The following is an 8,902-nucleotide window of genomic DNA, read 5'->3' on the forward strand; positions in this document are numbered from 1 at the left end:
AAGCCACATCACGAGTGGTTTTGTTCCTCAACCTAGCAGCAATGTGAAGACACTTTGCGAAAAAGTCCTCACCAGCATACCTGTTATGCATGAATAATGAATTAAAAATAAGTAGAATTTCATGTTAACAACCAAAATGGAATACACAAATTTATTTGGATATCATTTTATATCAGAGTTTTCCTGTACTACAAAATCTATAGGAGAAAAATAAAATATATCAAGTTACTTATTAATAACTAAAAATCTCCCATATTACAAAATCTATTTCAAGTGCATGTGCTCTAATATTAAATAAACGTGCCTATTATGTTTAAGGATTAACAAAACCTCTATATGAACCTTGTAAGAGATAATAACAAACATAAGCCTAAAGCTACCGTGATTGTGAAACAACAACATCATTAAATAACTAATAAGTTAAACTAATTTCTATTCTAATTGGCATATGTTAAAATGACTAACTAATTATAATTACGCCTATCTTTATTATTAATGAAAAATAATCTAGATAATAATAATAATAACTTACATTACAAGACTCTCTTCTAATAACTTCTGTTCATCGTAAGACCATTCTACGGAGTATTCTATCATTTGAGACGATTCATTGCTATTCATGGCTATTGTCGTGTTATCGCCTTCAACGAATTCAGTGTTGCTGATCATTAAAACATATAGAATAGTACTAGCATTCACACCACACCTAACAAAAATAGGATTACTTAATATTTCTAACATCATCCAAATCACTAAAGAATCTCAAATGCAACGATAATAATCTGTTTAACAAAAGAAAGTTTGAGGATAGTTTCTTGGAGAACAAAAAAATAATAGATAGATGGAGAAAAAGAAAGTATCCGAAGACTCGAGCCTTAATGATTCATATATACATATAGATATATATCATTTTTTAAAAAAGAAAAACATCTTAATTTAAATTTAAATTTAAATTCATATCATCCTAGATTCTCTAGATATTATTATTGTTATTTCCACACTACTCAATCTAATTTTCCCGCGAATTCTTCAAATAATAATGTGATTCATCAGTTCAATTTGAGAGTAAAAAATAATAATGCAACCGAAATTCAAAAGTTTTCGTCCTATAGATAGGATCTCTTAGTTATTACTGGCTCGAGAAGTAATTGAATAATTGATCAATACATAATCATATAATGCAATTAGCATGCGTTGTTTCTAAAAAAAATTATTCATTTATTTTATTTTAATTTTTGGAATAAAAAAGATATTACCCTATTACAGCAAGAGATTGAATATACTACATGACTAAACACTTATTCTTTTTTACTAAATAGATAAAAAATAAATTGATTATTTATTAAATATATAATTTAAGAGTATTTATTTCTTTTATAATTTATGTTGTTGACACTAATATACATATTTCATTGACACTAATATACATATTTCATTGACACTACTGGCAAAATAAATAAAAAAAATTATTATATATATCTTGTTTTCAAAAATTATCTTGATCATATCATATTAATAATGATGATAATAAAATGTGTATTAGTGTCTTGTTTATATCATTAATAAGATAAGAATATATTTATAGTATAGTTTAATTTAAATTAATTTAAAAATAAAATAAAATCGATATAATTTGTTACTATTTATATGAGCTGTGTATTTAATATGCATTTGATTGTGTTTATATGAGATGTGTATTCAATATGCACTTTGATTGTGTTTGTGTGATTTTTTGAAATCGTCAAAATTTTAATTTCAGCTACAAAGTTGATCATTATTATCTATAACTGAATAACAAATTTTTTTCACCGGCGGAAGCCCTCACATTATTATTATTATTCCGTAAGTTACCTGAAATAGTGATGTGAGTCTAAACGTAAGATTCAAACTCTTTATGAGGTTGCGTTCAACTTGTGTTGGTGTTGAGGTGTTGTCGTTCGAATTTTGTGAGGAAGCGATAGATGATATCTGTAAAAAACTAAGTTTTGGTGTTGATGTGTTGCCGAATTTTGTGAGAAAATGGTAGATGATATTTTCAAGAGATTAAGTTTTTAGTAGGTTGAGACGTGAATATATCTAAAAAGTGTAGTAAATTTATAGTATCATAGATAACAATTTTTTTTAATAGTTTTAACTTTGTTGGTAAATAACTGTTCTTTTGATTTTAAAATTTTGTTAAAATTTATCTTTTAAGGTGAAACAAAAATAACAACAAAAATTTGAAAAGACAGTTACTACTTATTCAGATAAGAGTAACTCAGATAAGAGTAACGCTATACATTTCCCATCACACCCAATCTCTTATGAAGTTGGATAAGTGAAAAAAAACCACCTTTTTTAAATGAGTCTTTATTCTTAATGGGTCTGAGTATATTTGAGCAAGGATATGAATATTATTATTATTATTATTATTATTATTATTATTATTATTATTAAATTCCTTTAGATGTTATAATTTGTTTTGAGTTAACATAGGCGTAAAATCTAAGATTATTATCGTACGAGAAAACCACAAAATATAATGTCAACGCCTAAAATATGAGCAACTGATTGGAAATTGGAAAGTCAAACCCGATTTTGAAAGACATCTTCCTGTCAAGACTTGGCTGATTTTACAAATGAAAACTCTCAGCATTTTTTAAATTTCTGTCTGAAGTGCTGATGGGTGTTAATTAATTGTCACTGGCAAGTGAAGTTTCGCGATTGTCAAAATCTTCACTGCTACAATCATTCCAGGCATTGGTGGTGCAGGCAAAGCAAGAGGTAGCAATTGAGCATACATGTTCTGTAACACAAGACATATTTCATACATTCAGTCTATAGTACTATAACTTTTAAGTTATTGGAGTGAGTAATGAATGGCCAAACGAATTACCTGCTCAAGATATGGGAAGGCAAAGTCGATCATATTATTTACCCAAGCCAGTTCAAGGGCAAAGTCGATCATATTGGTACCTGATCAATGAAATAAATAAGCAACTCCTCAGCAAGTTCACGCTGGCCAGATTGTGAGGCTGTCTCCATGGCATCTTTGTATAGGTTATCCTTCTTTGACAAGGCAATGGACTGCTTAGAAGCTCATGCTCTTCAATCTGCATAAATATATAACAATATTACAATTATCTATCAGCTTTCTAGAACAGAAATCAGAAAATAATTATAATGAAAACAAATGTGGATCACCTTCTGTGCGAGGCCTATTTGATCAAAGTTAATCATGCAAATCAATTGACTAGCGCAACCTATCATAATCTTCCTCCTCAACATTTATCTCATTCAAGGCTTCATTAACTGCATAAACATTGTGGCTCAAACATTGTTGCAACCAGCCTGTTAAAAACAAGAGACTAAAATGGAAAAAAGATTTGTGTATTATTGAGTATATTCAAGTCGTCTGAAATAATACAATATAAAAGGGTATTTATAGATACTAAGAGAATCGTAATAATAAAGACGTAATCTCATATCATAAATATTCAGATATGCTAAATAATCCTAATTGATCCTAATTGATCTTAATTATATTCTAACATCTCCTCAAACTCAAGTGACAACTTGAGTTTGAAACTCATTTAAAACAAGGAAATAAGGAGAAAAAAGCTGCTGATAAAACGGGTGCAGACAGAACTGCTGCAAGAAAGCGCAGACGGAACTGCCGCTGAGGCGCAGACGGAACTACCGCTTGTCGGAAGGAAGCACCACTTGTCTGAAGGAAGCGCAGATGAAACTGCCACAAGAAAACATAGACGAAACGCAGATGGAACTGCTACGAGAGAACGCAGATGGAACTGCCACGAGAGAGAACGCAGATGGAACTACCACGAGAGAAACACAGACGGAACTGCCGAAAGAGAGCAAAAACTATATGATATCTTCATGAGAATAGGCACAAGAAGGAGAGAATAAGCTAGTCAATGAGGTGAAAAAACATCAAAGGAGTGACAAAAAGTAAAGAAAGATGGCATAGAAAAAAAGTGCACAAACTACGGTGATTTCACCGCAAGGAAAATAACCTATCATCTTTAAGAAGGATACAAAGGTTCTGATACCATGTTAGAAACAAGAGACTAAACTAGAAAAATGATTTGTGTATTATTAAGTGTATTCAAGTTGTCTATTCAAGTGGTTTGAAATGATACAATATAAAAGGATATTTATAAATCCTAAGAGAATCGTAATAATAAAGACGTAATCTCCTATAATAAATATTCAGATATGTTAAATAACGCTAATTGATCCTAATTATATTCTAACACGGCCTATGAAACATTAAAAGAAAAATATTTTTGAGTGCTATATAAAGCAGGTTATACAAGGAAATGGATCCTCTCCAGTTTTTTCAACACTTAATACAGTGTGATCTCTCACCTTTGATTTTATAAGTGGGACCAGAAATAAATAAGAGAGAAAAAATAATAAATGATTAGATTAAACACTACACACCATCTCGTTTTTTATTCACTGGAGAGGATCCACTCCCGCTTATACAATAAGATCTAACGAAAGTTTTTCCATTACTAATGCTACCTTCCGCATGATGTCATCAACAGGAAGTGCAAGGACATTCAGAACATCATTGATAAGATCGGGATGCTCTTGGAAATAGAAGTGAACAGCCTTGTAATACAACTCCACATTTGCAACTTTGACAATAACATCTTTGAACTGCAGGTGATCCCATGCTTCAGGCGAATGGTTCATGATGGTGGTTGCAGCATTATCGAACTCATCATATTGGATATACAAATAGGTCAGTTCCTTCCAATTCTCATTATTGAAGCAACCTCTATTTTGGTAATATTCACTAACTTCTTCCAAGTCATCCACCTATGAAATTCACAAGAACAATCAACATATTAAGCATAGGAAATACAATAAACTCACTAACAGAACTTAAACGAATATCATTTTCCCATTACAATCTGAAAGCTCATTATTATGAACTTCCAAACTGAGCCAGTTAAAATATTGACAGAAAACAACATACTACCTGAACAATAATGTTGAGTCCACATATTTGGGCCAAACGGAACTCCTCTGCATCAACACATGCAAAGCAAACTTCTTTCCACGTTTTGGCACTGTTAATATAGTTATTTTTTGTGTTTATAAAATGTATTTCATGTTGGAAATTTCTGTTGGGCGAAGACTGAGGCCGATTTTTTTTATATGAAAATTATTGTTGTATTATTCTCGGTTAGGAAGAAGTGGTATGTTTTAATTTAGTACGTAGATAATCATAAATTGGAGGGTTCAATTTGTATTTTAAAATTTAAAAAAAATAAAGTTCACAAATCGGAGGGTGAGGGTAGGTTTTGTGTAAGTTCACAAATCTGAACGGAAGATCGGTTTTATGTTTTAAAAATTTTAAAAATTAAAGTTCACAAACTAGAGGGTTAGATTTGTGTAAATTCACAAATCGAAGGGTCGGTTTTGTATTTTAAAACTTATAAAAAAGTTAAACTTCACAAACTGGAGATTTAGATAAACCGGTGAAATCACTAGTTCAATAATTTATTAATTCGACTGAGTTTAACTGGAGTTCAACCAATTTAATTAAATATTAATATAATTATTAAAAAATCTAAAAATAATTTTAAATATATAAATTCAATCATTTCTAACTTAATAAAATTTAAATTTTTACCTAATAAATTATCCATAACTTAATATTAGAAGTTCACAAACAACTTCAAAAGCCTTTTTCTACCTTATTTTTTTGTTTTCCTCCAAAAGCCTTTTGAATTGAAGTTCAACATCTTCAAACACTTTGTTACAAACTTTAATTTGTCTAGAAATTTTTGTAAGATGATATTTCATTCTATATATCTCCCTCTATTGTAAGTATTCAAGCAGAAAATACATGTATATTGAGCCTTGTTATTTTTGTTATACTTCACTGTAAAATTTTGTCAAGCTAGATCAGATTTACTTCTAGAAGAACCAGTTTGAGAATCTTGAACAATATTATCTTGTTGCTATGGGTTACTTTGTGATTGTTCCATCTGTAACATACAAACAATAACCTCAGCAACCAAAATCATGAATACATAACAATAACCTCATCAAACAATTACTAAACCAACAAATAATAACCTCAGTCCTCAGCAACCAAAATAATAGCCTAATAGCCTCAGCAACTAATAAATCATGAACAAATAACCTCAGAAAATAAAAAATCAAAATCATGAATCTAGCAAACAAATAAATCATGAACAAATAACCTCAAAAAATCAAAAATCAAAATCAAGAATCTAGCAAACAAATAAAGCATGAACATACAACAAATAAATCAAAATAATGAATCCAGCAAACAAATAAATTATGAACAAATAACCTCAGAAAATAAAAAATCAAAATCATGAATCCAATAAACAAATAAATCATAAACAAATAACAAATAAATTAAAATCATGAATCCAGCAAACAAATAAATTAGAAAATCATGAACAGAAAATCAGAAATAACAAATAAATCTATTCCAGCAAACAATAACCTAAGAAATAACAGAGTACTACTTACCGGCGGCGATGAGGAAGGCGAGCAACAGCGACGGCAAAGGAGACGACACCGGCGAACTTAGAGAAGGCGAGCTCGGCGATGACAAGGATGCAATGGGGGCTGCGGTGTCAAACCCCTCGCTGCGGTGGTTGCGGGATGCGGTGGTGGCGGGCTGCGTTGCTGCTCAATTGGTGGTGGTGGCTTCTATAGTTCTCAGAGAAGAGAGGATAGATGAGTTTGTGAAGACCGAAGAAGATGGATTAACAGAAAGATTTAGGGTTTAGTATGTTTAGCCTTTCTTTTTTTTTTCTTGCCAAACGATTTATAGACTTATTCGGCCGGTTAGGTGAATAATTTTTGTTAACTTAGTTGAACCAGTCGGTCCGATTTGATTTTTAAAATTATGATTATTTTCATATAAAAAAATAACACCAAATCTTAAAAAACAGAAAAATAAAGATTATAACTAAATTATTAAGAAAAGCGTGCTTATACATTATATTTTTATTTTTTTAATATTTTTTTATTCTAAAACAAATAATGTTCATTCTTCACCTAATTTCTCTTTGAACTATAGTATTACCCTTTTATGTTATAATAAATGTGTTATATTTTCTATTTTTTTAATATACTTTTTATTTTTTATTATCGTACAAGCCTTGTTATTGTTTAGGTGTGTTAGTCATATTCTGTCTGTATATGTTTTTAATATTTTATATTTTTTATCATTGTACAAATTTCACTTATTATTATCTAGATGCATAGTTATAAAAACCGATTCGTAAAAAAATGAATCGGTTAAAACCGATACAAACCAATCAAACCGGCTCAAATCGACACAGTCCAGTTAATAACGCAGTCAACAGTCAACAGTCAACTTGCGGGTTGTGAAATTTAAAAAAATGCATCGCAAGAAGTGGGAGTCAAACTTGGCTCTCCTAATATGAAGAACAAATTGACAACAACTACACTAACCTGTTTTTTAGACCTTAAAATTATTTTTTGGATATAATTCATATATTGTTATTCTTATTGTGTCTAATTAAAATACTATATAGTAGTATGAACTAATTATATGTCTATCTTTATATTAGTTATTTATAGAATTCGACTTAATTGTTTTTAAAATGTTAGTAAAACTATGTATTTCAAATTTTAATTTTATGTTTTTGACTATTTTATATTTTTTATTTATATGAGAACGGTTTTATCGGTTGAACCAATAACTCATCGATTGAACTAATAAATTAATAAACCACTAATCTGATCGGTTCGATCAACGATTCGGTTTTGATAACTATGTCTAAGTGTGTTAGCCACATTTTATTTGTATATTTTTTTATATTTTATATTTTTTAATTATTGTATTGTATAAACCTCACTTATTACTATCTAAGTGTGTTAGTCACATTCTGTCTATATATATTTTTTATATTTTATATAGTATTTTTATCATTGTACAAACCTCAGTTGTTATTATCAAGTGTGTTAGCCATATTTTGTTTGTAACAACCTTTTAGAATAAATGAAAATTCACTACATAAATTTATAATGAGATATAATATTTGATTTAGTGTACACAAATACAATCCAAAATTCAAATACAAGATATATGCATATTCGCTAGAAATATAACATACTATTAAAAGTATTTATAAGAAAAATCTACAAATTATTCATATACAACTTGTAGAATACACACATTTAAAGGAGTTTGTTTGCTTTCTACGAGTGCCTACTGAATTGAATATGAAACCACATGCATGATACATAGATAAAGTAAGAATTTAAAATCCTTATTATATATCAATAGTAATTTCTTGTATTAGTTCTAGCTATTTTTCATGAAAAATAACGTAGTTATCATCACAATCTTAAGAAATAATTCTTTTAATGCAATTGAAATATATATAACGATATGATGTTTCTATATTACTTTTCACTTTTTTTCATATATATGTTTGTCTCACATATATTAGATTTTTTTGAAAATTTTCAATTCTTAATTTGTCTCGTAACATTGTACAACAAAACAAAATTTATGATTTAACGATTAGCAGTTAATCTTAATTTGTTATAAGCAATTGATTATAAAACAATGACACAAGTCAAAATAAATAGATAGCATAATTGTAAAAGAATAATAATAAAAGAAGAAAAAAATTAGTTGTCCTTTAATTTTCAGTATTTAATTAGTTTTTTAATTCAGAAAATATTATTTAATTAAATTTTAATTAAAATACATTCCTATTTTATAGATAAACATGTTGGTAATTAAAATTAATTTAAATTTTAAATATTAAATTTTTTTAACTTTTTATCCACTTCATAAAGTAGATTTTATCATTTTCTCTCTTGTACATATTTCTCTCTCTCCTACTTTCTTTTTTCTCTCACATTT

The sequence above is a fragment of the Arachis duranensis genome, chromosome 10 (assembly GCF_000817695.3).
Source record: "Arachis duranensis cultivar V14167 chromosome 10, aradu.V14167.gnm2.J7QH, whole genome shotgun sequence".
In the NCBI taxonomy this organism is placed as follows: domain Eukaryota; kingdom Viridiplantae; phylum Streptophyta; class Magnoliopsida; order Fabales; family Fabaceae; genus Arachis; species Arachis duranensis.